The 18,839-nt window shown below is 42.2% G+C and overlaps 1 pseudogene; it reads right to left on the reverse strand.

The window, feature by feature from the left end:
- Nucleotides 1-1,157: 1,157 nt before the first annotated feature.
- LOC118090173 (A-kinase anchor protein 7-like) overlaps nucleotides 1,158-18,839 on the reverse strand; it is a 73,211-nt pseudogene continuing 55,529 nt past the window's right edge.

Raw genomic sequence — 18,839 nt, forward strand, 5'->3', positions numbered from 1 at the left:
CTGTCAAACAAATTGTAGATATTTTTCATTTCTTTTTACTGTGTTTTACTAGACATTTTCAATTTGTGCCATCTGCTGGTCAAACTGTATCACTACAGTTGGCAAAGGCGTTTCAGTTAGAATGCTCCCCAGCCCCACGACCCTGTGACTTAATTTTGCCAAATCACATCAGTGGAATTGCTTGCATATCATCATGACTTGACACAGAGCTATTGCAAATTATAGCAATACCACATATCTCACTAACAATGAAATGAATACACTTTTAGACCACAGAGGTTACAGGAATGAAGAAAGCAACCACAGTTTTCCTTCCTAGATTAAAGGCTGCTTCAGTAAAGCTCATACCTAATGTCCAATATTATCAACTTGCTGCTCCTGTTTTAGCCTTAGCCTTTATAACCCTGCTTTAATACCACGCAGACACTTTTACATAAAGAATATCCTTCTTCAGTCTAAGAAGCAGATCGTCCCAATAGTGAATGTTTTCTTTTTTAAAAAAGCAAATGCCCATTAATTCAACCTCAAAATAAAGTCAAGGAACAACGATACTTTAGCAAAATGCTTTAAACAAAAGGTGATGGTTTTTCAAATGTTTATTCCCCCAAGTGGATAAGCACTAAATACCATGTGCATATTAGTCATGTGTTTAGACCAGCAGTGGGGAACTCCCATCAGCCCCATCTGGAATGGCCAAACCACCAGATCATGTGATCTAGACTTGAGCACCAATATCAGGAGAATCACATGCTTCCCACCCTGGTTTACTCTCTGAACATCCTTTCCTATTTTCTCCTTAAGCTAAGCTTGTCCTAAAGGGAGCTGATGGTCCCCTAACCTTTGCGGTTTTCCCCAGCTGAAATTCTGCACAGCCCACAATGTTTTTCCATTGATTGACATCAGCAGTGGCAGTCTGCATCTGCTTCTGGCTGAGGAACACTTTGTACCTTGATGCATTAATGGCTTATGGCTGAGGAGCCTTTTCACTTGCCACAACTTTTCATAAGTCATCATCCGTCATCTTTGTGTGGGGTTACCCCCCCCCCCGTTCCTAATCCTTAGCCTTTAACGCTGGCAATAATTCAGGTACTGACTTGGAACAGAGCTCTCTGTCTGCAGAGAAAGTTTGATGCTTGGCTCTCATTTCGGTGCCTATTTTATTCATACCATTTTTTTTCACTTGTGGATGCATCTCCATCAAGATTTCCTGGTACTTTGTAATCCCTCTGAGCAGCAAAGCCTCTGGACTTTGCTGCTGTATTGTCACACATGCTGCCTTTTAAATGGACACCAAGAACATTCTGTTTTGGAGCATCAGCCGGCTGCTCTTTGTTCTTATGGTCTTCTGGAATTGTGGGCCATGCATTGATGGAAGATACACAGTGGTAATAACCAGAAACCTGCTTCTTTTCATGCATAGCGCAGAGATCAGTATGCCTTAAGATCTCTGTGCCAAAAGGACTATCTTCATACTTTCTATAGAGATCTTCCTGAATTTTTGTAAAGCCCTAAAACATTGGAAAATACATTGTGTTTTTGAAACTTTTTTTTTAAAGAAACAGATTTTGGTTTTTTTTTAAATCAGCTGCTCAAAGACTACAACATTTTAAATGTGGTGTTTGATCATTCCTATAGTGAGAATAAGCAGCTAACAGAATCTTAATATATTTGCTATCAATATTTTTGACTTTGTGTCATTTCACTTTCCAGGAACCACTTGCTTTTTCTGTGCACACATTTGATACTGTGGGCATGAAAAGGATGATTTGATAACATTTATATATATCCATCCCCATTGTTTGGACCCTAGTTTTACTAGCTACAACTTGGTAGAACCCAAACACCTTATGGCTTTCCTAAAATCAACAAATTAGATTTGAGGTTGAAAAATCAACAGATACATCACTGTCCTCCAAGGAAAATCCACAACTACCGGTAATTTTATCTTCCTCAGGTGTAAAAACCTCAATGCATTATTCTACCTCTATAAACCTTTTAGCAATTTTGTTTAACTACTATATGTTGCAAAACTTTTCAACAATATTCTTGGATCTTTTTTTTCAGCAGGATCTTTTTTCCTCAGAGCTCCCCCCACCCCCACCTCCCATTATTCAGATTCATTTGTTTCACAACTGCATTCTTCCACATTAAATAACACTATCCTAACTTGCTGTTTGAACTATGCAATGGTCCTCTTTATGCAGGAAGCAAATATATTGAAGTGAACCAACGACTCAGGAGTGTACTGTAGAAGGTGCCTCATTCTGTGGAGTGGGGGGGGGGAGGAGAAACAAGTTCTGAGAGTTACGTCTTTTGGATGACTGATTAACACCAAGAGTAAATTCGGAAGACAGATATTACAGCAGCCGCAATGTGCAAAATGAAATGTCAAAGTAAAACACCTCTTAATAAATATCCTCTTCTGCCACATATTAATGCAAAAAAAGCACTCTCATTGAGTCACTGTAGTCTAGACTTCCTGTTCAGTGATCTTTGTCATTTTCTAATTGCAAAAGCATAATAACTTCTCACCTCTCACGCTTCTGTTCTCTAGTCAAGTTCTTTAATTAGGGGCTCAAATACAACAAGGCCTAGAGAACTTCATGTGATATGAGTATTGTAATTGTACTTTGAATTCGTAGAAGCTTCCAACCCTTCCTGCAACAAGGATGAGACACACAGTGAATGCCAACCAATTCCAATAGGGCTTGAGGGTTATAGATTCCTTCACTTGTGGCATAAATACATGTCCCTGCAACAAACTTTCCATGAAAATATTTCAACTGCTACTACAGCTGGGCAGGCACATCTGCAAAAAGTTTTACAAGTAATAAAATGTAATACAAACAAGAATCCACCCCATAATAACTTCATGGCAATGAGAGACAGAAAAGGGGGGGGGGCTGAAAACTAGATGGGTGGGAGCAGTGTTTTTTTCCTAAGCATTTTGTGAATCTTTGTACTTTTCTCCATTTACTGTATTTATTTTTCCTGATTTGAACTATAAAATAGTGATTTTCTTGAGTCAAAATAGGAGTACAGTACTCCTAATCATTTTTTTAATAGAAAAAAGCACTGGGAGGGAAAATAATGGAGTGGCTGAAACAAAGAGAAACACAGGTATATATAAAGGGTAGAAAGAACCATCTCGCTGTCTGGAAAGGTCACTTCCTGGTTCATGCTGACACAGCTATTTTTTAAATTTTCACCAGGGATATGAGAAAAAGAGGAAATCAATGGCAAAATCCAAGATTTTAGGATGGAAGATGACGTGGATATTTTGTTACATAGTGAGAGCTGCTTCAGTTTCTCCTTGTATGATCTACTTCCTAAATACAGATATTGGGATCCCTACACGGGTCAGAAATGCCCCATGGGAACAGGTTATCAGACAACATGGACTATCGTTCTAACGATAACATTGTCATATAGCAAAAACCCCGAATTTGGAACAAACAACAACCCTATCACTTTGTTAGACAAGGCTACCTGATGCAGCTTATTCTATTTATTTAGTGTGAACATTGCTAAAAGGGGAAAATGGCAAAATTATTAAGCATAATTGGCACATATGCTAAAAGGATTCAGCCAAACCACAAGTGCACAATTGCTCATTGGGTCTAAATAAGGCATTGATATCACACTTGGCCTGCCATAATCTTTAATTACATGACCACATTTTTACAGAGCTCAGAATTAATGCTTGCAGAAGTGCATAATTTGGAGGGGATCAAATGTTAATCTTTTTTAAGATGCCAAATGAGTCCTTAATCATTTTTAGATGACAATTTAGTCCTTTAACTGTTATACTTCTTGATTACTCTTACCACGAAATACCAGCCGGGTATTATTATTATTATTATTATTATTATTATTATTATTATTGCTATGTCCAGCAGATGTGATGGGACGACTTCCTCTTCCTCCCCCCCCCCCCGGCTCTCATGTGCCCCTCAAGTCTGCTCCTAGGGGTCTTCCTCTGATCACACCAGGAGCAGATTTTTTGGGCCGGGGGGTTATACAGGGTTGTGGAGAGGAAGGGAAAATATTATGCAACTAAACTGACAATAGGTTCAGATATCATTATATCATTAGATCCTGATACCATTAGATTGTAAGGAAAACATTGGGGCCTAATTTGAATAGTAGAGTGCTTGGTATCTGGTGGGTGGGGCTAGTGTGTTTTGCTCCAGAATCAGCCCCTCCCTTCAGTGTTTGTTCAGTTAAGACTGTCAGTTAAGAGCAGGCACCCCCCAAACTCGACCCTCCAGACATCTTGGGACTACAGTTCCCATCATCCCTGACCACTGATCCTGTTAGCTATGGATGATGGGAGTTGCAGTCCCAAAACATCTGGAGGGCTGAGTTTGGGGGTGCCTGGTTAAGAGGGACCAACTGCCTCTTCTTGTTTCTTGCCTCAGACTTGCCTCGGGATGTTGTTTTAGTTTCTCTCAGACATCATGTTATTTTGCTACTGTTTTCTCTCAGTTTATTATTAAAGCTTGCTTACATTTACGCAAGCCACTTGTTTTTCTCAAAGAAAAATAAACTCTGCTGAAGAATGGTGGAATATCCTAAACTTGGCTGAGTGAGGGGATATTCCCAGTTTGCCAGGAGGACTGATTTTGTTAATCATCCCACAACACAGATATAACCCCTAGACCCCCAACATTTCTGTATAATTGCTGAATTTAAACAAGTACTGTACTTAAGTGAGGCTCAGAAATAACCAGGGAAAATGTCATGTACAACCTGGTGGGAAAGTACAGCCAGCAGATGGCGTCAGAATAGCTACTACAATGCTGTGTCTATTGAGTCATCTGCATATCCCTTTTATTATCTCATATTCAGCTTCTTTGCAAAGGAACCAAAATAATTCATTCTAGTACCCCTTTCCTGTGCATTTTTCATCCATCAAAACAGGGAATTTACTTCATAATGATGCTTCATGCACCACCACAGCATATCTGGCAAAATTGATCCAGGCTCCAGCTTAACACATCCTCTAGCACATCTACCACCTAACTTCAAACATTTTGGCCAAGCTTGACCTAGAATGAACTAGGTTAATATTGTGCTGCACAAAGTCTGCAGGAAGAAAGTCTCTCTCAACCCTCGTGAGCATAGGTCTCCTAAGAACAGTGCTTTTTTAAATTTCTGGGGGAACACAGGCGTACACGTACCCCTAAACATTATGTGAATCTCTGTACTTTTGTCCATTTACTGTAATTAATTTTCCCAAATTGCACTATAAAATGGTGGTTTTCTTGAGTCAAAATGAGAGTACCTCTAAACATGTTTTCAAAAGCAGGTGTCTTGTAGGGAAAAAAATGAAAACCACAAAACTATATAACCAGAACTAATCCTTTTAAAATTGTGCCCCTCAAAGGTCAGTACTGCACCCCTTTGAGGTCTGCACCCTAGGCGGCTGCCCCATTGGCCTAATTATAGCACCAACCCTGAATGTAGCTCCAAAACGTGCAACTATTTTTTAAAAAAGAGAGAGCGAGCATTTCGATGTAAGAAAATGTACTGTATAGGAAAACACAGATCATTAGGATTTTCTTTTTCTTTCCCAAGTTAAACATGCAGTACACCTGTGCAAGGACTGTGAACAAATACACTTCCCAGCATTTTTGTATGTAGCAGAAAGAAGTACAAAAATACATGGTTCTAACTCATTTTTGTACCTCACAAATGACAACATCGAAGGTGGCCATTATCACATCTTCTTAATGTTGTGTCTATTAAGCTCAGCAGGACTCCGTGTGAATAAAGGAAGGATAGGGGAATCAAGGGCAGACAAACAAAGACATGTGTTTCATTATGTTAGATAAGAGCCCTGAATCAGAATCTGAACAATTCCAATTCCATAGAGGGCTGAGATTTATGTGATGGGGTTGCTCAGCACTTAGAATGACATATTTATGTCCCTTTTTTTCAAAGCACAAAACACTCTGAGATTCTCATTTGATTGAGGAAGTGGTATAGCAAAGAGGGTCCAGCTATTTCTTCCCACATGGTTTATTTAAATAGCTCAAGCTCCAAAGCTGTTGTTTGCAACTGTGTTCCCCCCCCCCCCCCGGGCAAATAGCAGCTTTGGGGGAGAGGGTTTAGACTGGGAAACAGGAGGAATGACTTGCTTGCACAGCCCCAATAACCACTTCTGTAGCAAGGTTCATGCTAACTGCATCCCCCCCCCAAATATGGCCGAGGTGGAGACAGGCCCATTTGTACAGGGTGTGTGTGTGCAACCCTAAGACATAAGACTGTGTGACATGTTTGTTCTATCCCAGAGAAACAGAGCAAAGATCTCAAACACACACACACACACACACAGGCAAAGTATAGGAATGAGGGATGGATCCCAGCATAGTTCAAGCAAATTACTTATGCAACTGACTTGATGTGAGGGTGCTGGGCCTGGGACAGCCCCCAGCACGCCTGTATCAACACTAGGAGGGGAATCAGAGGAAATTACCTTCATGAAAGGGGGAAGAAGGAAGCCAGGCATGGCCCACTCTGAGATATAGAGTGGATGAGATTTGAGAGGTTGCCAGGGCAGTGGATTGACATTTGGCCCAGCCAGCCTCTGCTTGATCACAACACTGAGAGAACAGGTTTGGAAAAGAATGCAGTCATCCCCAAACTTCGGCCCTCCAGACGTTTTGGACTATAATTCCCATCTTCCCTGACCACTGGTCCTGTTAGCTAGGGATCATGGGAGTTGTAGGCCAAAACATCTGGAGGGCCGCAGTTTGGGGGTGCCTGGAATAAGGCATCATTAAAGGTCCTAAAAATAAGTACCTTTTACAGAAGAGTGTTTTGTTCAGAAACACATTTTTGCAGAGTCATTCTTCCAATAAAGGAACACTTTGTGTCGTTTGCATTTATTATCTTCCCATCAGCCTGTGTGCATTTCAGCTGTGTGCCCAACATTATCTACTTAATGGAGATTTACAAGACAAGACAAAACAAAATACATCATTAGCTCAACATCACTCATTCCTATCCTCCTGCATTTCTCCCTAGACAACAGAAATGTTGTCACCCTCAGCCTTAGAATAAATATCTTTATAAATAAGCCCTGCTATTTCCAAGCTGAATGAGAGACATCAAATATCTGAAGAAATACTTCATACCTGACTGGCAGAAGCTCATGGTCAGAGAACGCTTTCTTCCACTATTAAAGCATTCACTTCACGTCCTGAGAGTGTATCATTATTGTTTCCTTCTGCTTATTATATTGACCTCATAAAAACACACAGCTATTCCAGGAAACAAGGAAGACAGCATTCGAGCAGGGAAAACTTAATCTAATCAGAGCCACGTTTTTACTTTAATTGTAAAGCAATAAAACCCAACCAAATCCTATATCCTGCTGCAGTTAAAGGTTAGATCAGCATATCATGTATTTATACTGCAAAGTCTCAGAAGCCTTGAATGCTACCTGACATAAATCTTGCAGCCAGCTGAACGTTCCCCTGAACCCCTTTTGCTCCTATGGTGAAAACAGCTCAGGACTGCATTTCTGTACCACTGATAGAAGCAAAGGCAGTAAAAGCAAAACTGCACTTTTGAATCTCAAATCACTTTATTCTCAAGTAATCCTACTGATTTACTGTGGAGTAAATCAGGCTTCCTCAAACTCGGCCCTCCAGATGTTTTGAGACTACAATTCCCATCATCCCTGACCACTGGTCCTGCTAGCTAGGGATCATGGGATTTGTGGGCCAAAATCATCTGGAGGGCTGAGTTTGAAGAAGCCTGGAGTAAATGGTTTGCAGGCTGCAGTTTATACATACATGAAATGCTTACCCTGCAGCTTATATAAAGTTCTTTCCTTGACTAGGGATAATACAGTGGTACCTCTGGTTAAGAACTTAATTCGTTCCTGAGGTCCGTTCTAAACCTGAAACTGTTCTCATCCTGAAGCAAAGTTCTTAACCTGAGGTACTATTTATGGGTTCAGGGCCGACTCTAGGGGTACGCTGGGTGGCGCAGGGCGCCAGGGCGCCGGGCTGGCAGGGGGGCCCATATGTCTGGGTTTCCCCAGTCACTCTGGGTGGTTTCCAACAAAAGATTCTGGTTCAGGTGATAGGGATGGGGGAACGCTCTCACCATCCCTATGTGAAGGAGTATTCTGTTAAAGGAATCCAGGGACTCAATGGTTTGTTTAACCCTGTGAGGGGGTTGTGCCCTTGCCAGAGTCCAGGGGGACATCTGGGTGGTGGACATAGCCTGTTCCCGGCTTTCCACCATTCTAGGTGTTCACTCTAGGCTGACCTATGCTGGTGCCCTGGGTCAGCACTCCCTGCAAGGGTGCATGGAGCTAGTCGAACCAGAGCCTATGCAACCACTCACCTGTTGTAATCAATAAAGTTGTGGCCTAAATTCTGCCAAAAGCCAAACCAACATTTGAGTCTTGTCTGAATTTATTTAGGGGGGAGGTTTAAAGGTCTAAACAAGCAAGTATAATTGCCAGGCAGGAATATATTGGGCAAGACAGTCCCTTAGATATCCTGGTTCCAAGTTGTTTGGCGCTTTAAATGCTAAAAGCAAGACCTTGAACTGCACTTGATGCATTGCAGTAGACTTAATGGATCAGCATTACAATCCTTTTCCTAATGATCATGGAATTCACCTTTTTCATAGCTGCCACGTGCTGACTTGACATCTTCACTGAGTTGTCCACTAGAACCCCAACGTCTATTCCTGGTCAGTCACACACCCCTTTAGCAGATATGAGAAGTTTTGTGTATCATTTTACACTTGCTTACAGTGTTCTGAGGGAGTTTGAAACACAATGGCAACAATGGAAGTCTTGGATGCCCAAGAAAAGCAGGATCTATTTTAATATACCAGTATATTAACAGAAATTTAATGAAGCAGAAGAAATCTACTATTTACACTCAAGAAATCAGCATCCATAATTGTATTCAATGTTGATATGCTATTTCAGTGTTTCACTGAAATAGTAATCTCATGCAAATTGTGAACGTTTAAATACTAACCCACAATTCTGCTTAGCATTTGCTGTTCATCCTCTGACATTTTAATGTACATCACTTGGTTGTTAAACTGGCCAATCCCATGAAATGTCATGCTGAAGAGTTTTCCCTGCAACAAAGCTTGCACTTTGGCCTTGCTGTGCTCCAGAGCAGAAACAGCCCTTTAAACGAAAGAAACACACTCCTAAGTAGGAAATCACCAGCCAAGCAGCTTTGGAAATAAATACTAAGGTCAAGATGGCTTTTTGGAACGTCTACTTGCATAGATGCAAAATATTCATTGTTCAGTGCAAAAGCACAAGGTCAGCATAAAAGAGCAAAATGGGATGCATCTAGAGAAGCTTTTCCCTGTCCACAGAAGGATCCAGAAGAGGTTCCTACTGAAGGAAGGTGGGAAGCAATTCTCACCCATTTCCTCTGCACACACACCCAGCATCACATTCACTGCTATAGAGGACCCTGTGTCAGGGGACCCTGGGAGGGGAGCGAGTTTGCCCAGGGACAGGAACTAAGGGGACCAACCGAGCAAGAGGAGGGCTGGCTGGAGCGCGAGCTGGAAGGCAGTGCAAGGGCTCTGAACGAGGCGGAGGGGTCTAGGGATGCTACCGATGCGCACGCGGGAGAGGAGGTGTCCGAAGGTACTGCAGCAGGGGAGGTATCGGAAGTGGGGGAATCAAGGAGGCTGTTTAGCAGTTTGGGGGAGGGGGCTGGCCCCACTCCCTCCCCTGAGGTCCATAGAGGGGGGAAACGTCAGGAGCAAAGAAGGTGGACTGAGGTTGTTTTGCTGGCGTAGATCGAGACATATGCCAGTTCCAGATTATGACTCTGAATAGGCGGTCGTGTCTTTCTGAACTCTGAACTGAACATATGTGCATAGTATTAAAATCTGAAAAGCCATCACTGAGCCTTGGTGGTCTTTGGTCGTGGGAAGCCGCACACCAGCCCTGATACCCTGTAACGTTGTGGAGCTGTTTTTCAGAGGGCATGGTGCCGGAAGGGGATATTGACATAATTCACCTCTTTCTTCCAGTGCAGCAACATATGGGGGAAATTTTCAGCAGCCTGGATCAGACCTTTTTGGTCCCGACAGTCCATAGCTGCCAAGTTATCCCTTTTTTAAAGGGATTTTCCCTTATGCTTAATAGGCTTCCTCGCGAGAAAAGGGAAAACTTGGCAGCTATGCGACAGTCACATAGTCACATGCAGCAGTGGGTGAGCAGGCGCCACAAGCCAGTATGTGGCTTGTGCCACATTAAAATTGAGGGAGCCTGCCTCACCAACAGCTGTTTGGCATGCTGGTGACACATTTTTAATGAGATAAATATGCTGGGATAACTCTTCCCTCACACACACCTCTCTCTCCCCCCCCTCGCCATTAAAATTGTGCCCCTTCCTTTGAATGGAGAAGACCATCCCTGTGCGTCCATCTGCTCATTAAAATGCAGGAGATTGTTCTCCTAGGGGTTGTCTAAGCAGTGCAAGGACAGCAATCTTTACAGGATTGAGAGCACTGCAGGGGTTAAAAACCCCTCCCACTGCTGCACACAAAATCACTGGCCTCCTTTCCAACTTATGGCTGAGCAGCAAAAGGAAGGTGGGGAAGCTCCTCACGGTTTGGTGGCCTATGAGTTGCCTGCCTCAGATATTGGAGGTTCATCCATAGATTGCACTGTCCTCTGTTGTCTTCCATGCTGACGTTGAAGTAAGAGTCCTTGAGTTTCCTTACTTTCAAGTAAGTATGCTTAGGTCTGATAAGTTACCAAGTATCAAGCACTGAAGAGGCAAGTAAAATGTTTGCTGTATCGAAAGTTCTGCTTGTGTTGTAGGTAGCAGCCCTTTAAAAGCCTTAGAAAAATAAATTGGGTTTCTTCCTGTATAATATTAAACTGTAATTGTACCGCAGCATACACACTGTTTATTTACTATTACCTCAGAACAAATCCATTATTCAATTAAATTTAATTGATCGTTATCTATTACATTGCAAGCTCCACAATAGGTTTCGGTTTTTAGTCATTCATTTCCTGTCAGGCAAAAAAACATACATATGTTTTAAACCTGAAGCTCAACCAGGTACTTTAATCTTACTCCTAAAAATAAATCCTGAGATATAAAAGATAAACATAAATATTAAATAAGACATTTTTTTAAAATAGCTTCTGCAACATAAAACCCTAAGAGATTTCTGAAGGTACCTTGTAGAGCTCCATTTAATTTTATGAAGTGCTATTCATATAGCAGTGCAAGTTTATTTATTTTTATTATATATACGTTTACAAAAACAGACATATTGATTATTTCCGATGGGTAGGACTGCCCTCAGGCATAAACTATCAGAAACACTTGTGTTACAAGAGTCTGCTATACCAGGACCTCTCTGAACCAAGGACATTGGGTTGTCTTCCTCCACCTCACAGCACTTCAGCCCAGAAGCCCTAGTGGAGCCACAGTCTCCTATTTAACACTCATCTTGAGGATGAACTGAGCTGCGGAAGCAGCAACTGAGCTCAGCTCACGTGGAGCTTCCACTGCTTGCGCCTTGCACAGAGCTGTCCAGGGTACCCATTGGAGCTTTGCCTCACGTTGCCTCTGTACTGCCAGGTCTATTATTCAAAACAGGATAAGAGCACTAGTTATCATGTCCTGAATACTTTGAATGTTATGATACAGTTATGAAACTTTCAATTTTATAATAGTCTTCTAGTAACTCACAATAAAGGTTACTCCTGATCTCAGCGTCGTGGGTTTGAGCCCCACGTTGGGCGAAAGATTCCTGCATTGCAGGGGGTTGGACTAGAAGACCCTCGTGGTCCCTTCCAACTCTACAATTCTATGATTCCATGACCAGTTTGCGTTCAGTCAGTGGAAGGATTTCCACTCATACAGCAGCAAATTATCTTCCTTTCCTTCTCCCCAGGCACCCCCTAAATCTATTCTGTAGTAGATTTGGGGAAGGAGAGGGGGGTGCACAGGAAAAGGAGAGGGAGGGTTCCACTGTGCAAGCAGAAAATCTTACACAGATGAACCTAGTTAGCTGCATACTGCTCACAGAGAATAAACTTACTACCTTGGAGCGTGACCCATGCTGGGAAATGGACAGGGAAGCACAACCCTCACAGTGACATTTGACCCCACGCTGACCATGGTATCCAACACAAAATGTGTTAAGACCAGAATAAAAACCATTCATTCATATAAATTGCAAAGTGACATTTTAAGTTATTGCCTCTCCCTGTTTTAAGTTCTCTTACCTTTTCGCATCATCTTCTGTCCTCAGATGAGCTACAGTAATCGTAAGATTCACCGTTTGAACTGGAATTGGGGCTCTCAAGAGGTCAGGCTCTTTGGTGAATATCAACTCTTGGACATCTTCAATTTTATCTAAAATCTAATGATAAAAAGGAGGTTTATTTTAAAAAAATGCACCCACTTTGTTAACATTTTAAACCTAGACCCAGAGATAATTTATTTAGCTTCTCAAGGCACTTGGGAAGTGTCCCTGTTCAAGATGTGTTCAGTCGTTCTCCAGGTGCTAGGCGGTGATTTGAAGTTATCTCCCTTAAACCAAAAGCAATTTTTAACATCAAACTGAACTCATTTTGGGGTTAATGAAAACTGAGATAAGGAACTTTTTTAGGCTCTAAAAATAAAGTTCTTTGGGAGGGGAGGGCTTCCGGATTTACCACCCCTAAGAAACACATTATTGATACATAATTCTTATGTGCAACTCCAGGCTTCCAGTTGAGTTGTATCTACTTGACAGAATGCAGAATGCATCTTCACCTTTGCCTGAAGCCCAGAATTACAATAAGATCTTTCCATAAAATTTAAATATAGAGTATATTCTGAAGAAGCAGAAACTGATTGTGCTATTTCTGAACCTCAGCTTCACTGAGGGTACAAAACTAAGAGAACTAAGTATTAGTGTGGTCTTATGCAGCTGCCAATTGTTAACAGACTGGAAAATGGAATAGCATTTCCATAATTAATTGTGTGCTACTTTCTGATTACAAGAAGAAACTGATGCCTTTTCCCAAGTGGGAAACTGTGACGGCAAATAAATCCGTTCAGATGACTAAATTTGCCACTTTTAAAGACATTGTTTTTGCTGAGCTGCACGGCCCGTTCTCAGCATTTTCCAAGTCTATTTCATCTGCGTAGCTGAAAAGCTGCAGGAAAAAATATTATGCTTTTTGAAAGAACCTTCAATAGCATTCTTAGGATTAAGATGAATGAATTTAACCAGGAGAGGGAAGTCCCAATGGCCAGAAGCTTAAACATGCACTGAAAAGAAGTTATAATTCTAATTGGTGTAGTTCAGTTTTGTTCACTTAAAAATGCACTTATGTTTCTGGGGCACCAAAACCAGACCATAATATTTTCTATACTTCAAAAAAAAAGTAAAGCATATAGACATGCTGTTCAAGGGCATTCAAGTGGCCTGGTGTACAATTGTGTGCTTATATTCCATAACCTTTTTATTATTAGTGCTGCAGGCTTGAATTTTGGGGTGGGAAACCTTTTTTCAGCCTGAGGGATGCATCCCTTTCTGGGGCCATACATCTGTAGTCAACAGGGCCAGAGGTCAATGTGAGCGGAGTAAATGTGAATTTCACACTTGGACAGTTGTCTAGTGTCTACACACACTCACAGCTTACTCTAGCCTTAATCCAGGCAAGCAAGAGGCATTATCAGAGTTCAAACAAAAACACTCAAGGAGTATGTGAAGCAAGGCCCATGTGGCAGCGGGAACATCCCAACGGTCAGAGAAAGAAGCCTGGAGAGGCACACACAGACCACCCCTAGGCCTGAGGCTTCCCAGCCCTGCTTAAATTGATTGGTCTGGCAAGTCATGTGCTCATCTGTTTCCATCCCTGTGTGCCCAGCAGTGGAGCATATGCCTGTGCTGCCCAGGGCGGACGCGCTCCCGAGGGGGGCGGGGCATGGGGGTGTTCCCAAGGGGGGCATGGGGTGGGCCCCTCCCACATGCCACAGTTCAGGGTAGGAGAGGGGCAGAGAAGCTGCTGCTCACTCTCCTCCTCCTCTCCACAGCTGGGTCAGACATGACCTGGCAACGGAGCTGCTGCGGCCAGGTGTGCCTCGGCATGGCTGAGGAGGGCTGCTCTCTGCTGCCGAGTCAGAAGAGCTGCTGCCACTGTGCGCGAGGTGTGCTGCCCACTCGCCTGCCATTTTGTCACCCCCCTAAGTCATGACACCCGGGCAGGCCACACACCCCTTCCTATGCCTCTGTGTGTGCCAACTTTGATAGGCTGGCATCACCTGACAGCATTGCAAGGAGCTCTGCCAGCCCTGCGCTCAGGGCCTATCCTGAGTCTAGGGCTGGCAAAGCTGAATTCTGCAGGGATGAACTCAGTCATGCAGCTGATGCAGCCCCCTGACATTTGGGTTTTCCAGGTCTGTGTACGAGCATTTTATTATTATTATTTGTCTGCAATTGCCGTTTGCTCTGATTCAGCAGTAAAACATGGGTTTTCCCAGGGAAAGCACTGGGCAAAAAACAAAAAACAACCCCTACTTGGACCTGTGCCCAGAAATGTGGCATAAAAGGGAGTTTGGATGAGCCCATAGTTACAACAAACTAAGTACTAATTAGGAATGGCTTAATTATTTTTAATCCACATCACAGCATTCCAATTATTAAACCAAATTCACCTTAACTGGTCATTTACTATTAGGATTGCAACAAAATAGTTAGGCATATCCCTTCCGTGTTTCTTAGATACATTTTTTTTCCTTTGTGTTCCTGTTCCTTCTCTTCTACATTAATCTTTTGGGTTCCTTCATCTGAACCACGTTGCTGCTGATGAGAGGAAATGTCACCTTCATTTTCATGTTCCTGCCGCTTCTCTGTGGTTGGGTCTTGCGTGTCTTCCTCTCTCATACTACAAGATTGAAGTTCTTACATATTTGTTAGTTCTACATGTTGGCTGTCCTCATGCAATTTCTTGTCACCATCACCTCTAATCTTTGGCCTTTAGCTGCTCTGTGCTGCTTTGGTCCCACTTATGTTGCTGTTGCAAGCTCTCATTGCCCAGTGATTGATTCATGTTCTTCCATAGAGACTTTGAATCCAACAGATTTGTCTCTTCACGATCTTGTTGTTCCTGCTCCTCTTCCATTATTATCCCATTCTTGCACTGGGTTTGCTGCTGGTCTTGTTTTTCATGAGGTGCATCCTTGTACCTGTTATTGCTTTGCCAGTGGGCTGCTCACAAGGAATTTCCCCGTCATGACCATTCCACTGTACATATGGGTGGGGCTTCTCTCTTCCTGCAATCTGCTATTGCAATTTTAGACACACATGATATCTCTCCAATTTTGTTCCACTCTTGTTGCACCTCGACTGTTACTGATGGCAAATATTGTCCTTGTTGTACCTGTACGGTCATCTCGGGAACCTCTCCTCTTCCATCCCATTGCTGCTGAACAATTGTCACTGTCACATACTGTGCTTTATCTCTTTTCCTCTGTTGTTTTTGTTGAACATGAACCATTACAGATGGCATCTTCTTTTCCTCAGTCTGAGTTTGCACTGCTACATCAAAAGTAGGCCTTGCTTTGGCCTATTGTATATTTCCCACCCTTGCCTGTTGACATTCACCTGGAAGCTTTGGAGACTTCCCATTCCCATAATTTTCTTCAGACAGTAACAGTTGCTGTTGAGCCATCATCTTTAGTCTACAACAGGGATGTCCAACACGTCGATCGTGATCTACTGGTCGATCCCTGTGAGGCTTTGGTAGATCGCGGTTGATCACTGGTTTCCTTCCGGCCCCGGCCCCTTTCCCTGCACTGGCCTCTATTGTTGCAGAAGGGAAGCCTAAATTTTGAAACGGAGGCTTTTATGTTGTCAGCAATTGGAAGGTTAGTGGCTGCCTCTGTTCCTTCCCCCAATAGTGTGCTTTTCCCCTCCCTTAAGAAAAGCTCAACAACTTTGAGCTGAACCCCTGAAAAACGGGGGTAGCTCACCACCAGATTTTAAATTTGTGAGTAGATCGCAGGGTCTCTGGAGTTGGCCATCCCTGGTCTACAACACCAACACTGTTTCTTCCAAAATGGGTTCCTCCTCCAGAATACTGTCCTTTTTTTTCTAGGCCTGAAATCAGCCTTGTAGAAGAGATTGAAAAATGGACAGATGCTAACACGAAATTCCAAAACTGTGAATAAGAGGCAAATAATAATTCCACTTGATTGCAACACTGCAACACATCCTGAGAAAGGTCTAAGCTCAAAAAACAGTAGCATGAGGACAGTAGGACCATATTGGTTCACGTTATTTCTTGTTGAACACGGGTTGTCCAATAGTGTCACAAGCTGAAAACTGTGTGATAAGAACAAGGAGCAGTTTACAGACCCAAGTAGGCAAAACAGCTGCTTAAAGGCAAATTCAATATGGAATGATTAGCACCAGAGTATATATATGCCAGGCATGAATTGCTCTGTGTTGTACTATAAATGGATACCATATATAAGACTCCAGGAAACAGTCTCTGTGATGAAAATCATAGGCTGATACTAGAAAGCTCACAGCGGAGAAAGAAAAATATGCAATTTAGCATGATACTTACTTTCAAATATTTCTCTAATGTCAGCGTCAAGGAAGGGATGTTCTGTCAAATCCACTTCTAAATCCTCAAGCTATATTTTGTATAATTACAACACATGCAGCACAAAATATTACAAAATATTAGGAAAACCAGCAAATCAAACAAATTAGTGAGACCATGAGACTTGCTATGGTAGCTAAACATGCTGCATGTGCTGTATTGCTGCATACAATTTTAGTCTAAGCTCTTGTACACTATATGACATCTTGGTTGGCATAATAAAGGGATAGACGCAGTGCTTTTTTTCCTTTAAAAATATTTAAGGGTACTCTCATTTTGACTCATGAAAATCACCATTTTATAGTTCAAATTGGGAAAAATAAATACAGTAAATGGATAAAAGTACAAAGATTCACAAAATGCTTAGGGGTATGCATCCCCCTGCGTGCCCCCAGAAAAAAGCACTGGATAGACGTATGTGGATTTTTTTTTTTTTGCATATGGGGCCAGCACAGCTATCTTTTTCAGAGAGAGAGAGAGAGAGAGAGAGAGAGAGAGAGAGAATTGAGTTTTCAGTGTATAAGAGATGAATATGGAAACTTCTTGAGATTCCAAATGACAGGGCAAGGGACACAGAGATATGGAATTTTTGATGTAGGAAAAATATCCTGCCTCTTGCCACCTACTAGCAAGGAGATTGCAAAGTTTCCAAGAAATGAGAGATCTGATAGCTTAGTGTGCTTAAGGCATAGCTGCATGGCATACCAGAGAATTTTAAAGGTAACTTCCAAGGTGAGATGGATGTCTTAGGCTTTGGGGGAATCACTCCCTTGTCTTAATATTCTAAATTGTTCCACCTAGAATGAGTCATAGGATAATTACATAACTAAAGCAGAGAAACCCCTTCTAAGCTGCTAAACCTGGAACTATTTATGTGGCTGCAGGCTTCATTCCCCTCCTACCACTCCAGGAGGCACATTTAATGGCTTTGAATTTAATAGGAGTCTGGTAGGTACACAAAATGCATAATAGATTTGTCCGAATACTGTAATTTTGAGAGTTGCATTTTCCATTGCCAGGAGTCGAGATGTGGGGTCAGAGAACCAGCTGTTAATGGATATTCTTTTTTTAAAAAAATTACACGTTTCCAGTATTGAATTGAATAGTTCCATGTAAATCAGCACAGTAGGTCACAAAACATATTCCATTTTGTTTCCAATTAAAGCTAAATCCAGGGGTATGTCAGCAAATCTGAAGACAGAATTTAATGGAGTAGAGCTTTTAATTTGGGTTGCTTTATTACCCCTGAGAATGGCAAGGAGTATACACTTGAGTAATGTGCGACTGGTGATCTTGAGGACAATCCTCGCCAGGCAGCTATCATTTCTTGCGTTATTGCTAGCATTTCAGCGACTGAGTGCGGGGGAGGGGGAGGCATAGGAAGGCTGGAGAAGGAAAACTGACAAAACTGGCAAAGGACAGGAGTAAGGGGGTTCTGTTTAGTATGTGCAGTTGAGCATCCCTCCAGATTGGTGTTTTATTCGGGCATATTCTGCAACATGTCGTTGAACAGTTATAGTGCATTTGTGATGGCTTCCTTTCGCATTATGACTTGTTCTGCAATGCTACCACATTATTGTTGCTTGGAGGGGGATGAGGCACCACTAAAGCAAGGCAAACACAAAAACCCAACCCAGAACATGAAATGTTACATGACTTTGTCAGGAAGTTACGAGTTATGGAGTGATTGGAAAGATGCAGTATGGCCACTTCAAAACCTTTGCACAAATAGCATCGCAAGTTAGATCAGTTATGACCACCCCAGTATCATCATGAGCACAAATCATTGCCAATGCTCAAAAAAAGCGACACTGGGAGACAGAGTTAAACTGTATGATAAAAGCATGAATTAGATGTGTTACTCACATGTATTGCAGTTTTCTGCATGCAGGTGTTAGGATTTGTGCATTCTGTATCATTCTCCAATTGCATGTGTTTGTGCAACCTCTTCTATACATTTCCAGGTACAACAAAAGGCAGGGATTTTTCCAATATTGGGGTCAATGTTCTGCCCACCCAGCCCAAATATTCTCCCATCTTTGGAGGGAGACATTATTCAGATTCCTGAATATATAAAAGCACAGGAAACATGGACCCATCTATTTCCCACCTTCTGCCCCTACCATTCTCTGGTAACACCTGTTGAAACTTTTCTATTCATATCCATGCTTAAAAAAACAAAGTTCTACTAGTTAATCTC

The sequence above is a fragment of the Zootoca vivipara genome, chromosome 8 (genome assembly GCF_965207765.1).
Source record: "Zootoca vivipara chromosome 8, rZooViv2.hap1.1, whole genome shotgun sequence".
Lineage (NCBI taxonomy): Eukaryota > Metazoa > Chordata > Lepidosauria > Squamata > Lacertidae > Zootoca > Zootoca vivipara.